The sequence below is a fragment of the Nanorana parkeri genome, unplaced genomic scaffold (assembly GCF_000935625.1).
Source record: "Nanorana parkeri isolate BGI_ZX_2015 unplaced genomic scaffold, ASM93562v1 scaffold3049, whole genome shotgun sequence".
Classification (NCBI taxonomy): domain Eukaryota; kingdom Metazoa; phylum Chordata; class Amphibia; order Anura; family Dicroglossidae; genus Nanorana; species Nanorana parkeri.
In genome coordinates, this window is record NW_017309317.1 from 5,390 (window position 1) to 5,694 (window position 305).

Consider the following 305-nt stretch of genomic DNA (forward strand, 5'->3'; position numbering starts at 1 on the left):
AGTTGGAGGGGGCTGCACGGTCACTGTGCTAGTTGGAGGGGACTGCACCGTCACTGTGCTAGTTGGAGGGGGCTGCACGGTCACTGTGCTAGTTGGAGGGGCTGCAGACCGGCCTCTTACCCCCCGATTATGGCCCAGCAAGAGAACAGGAGATTTTGGGGCTAAATGTACATTTTATATGCAGACAGTGACTGTTGCCCTCTGGGAAATATATGAATGGTGGAGGAGAAGGATTGGGTCACATGGTTTGTCTATTCAAAATGGAGACTTAATGCAGTGAAGTCAGTTGTATAGAAGGTGCATTG

At 50.8% G+C, this 305-nt stretch overlaps 1 protein-coding gene across 1 annotated transcript in view; it reads left to right on the forward strand.

Annotated features, from left to right (window-relative positions):
• The window catches only part of LOC108802708 (vitamin D3 hydroxylase-associated protein-like), a 22,724-nt gene that overhangs the window by 5,205 nt on the left and 17,214 nt on the right, over positions 1-305 (forward strand). The window lies entirely within an intron of this gene.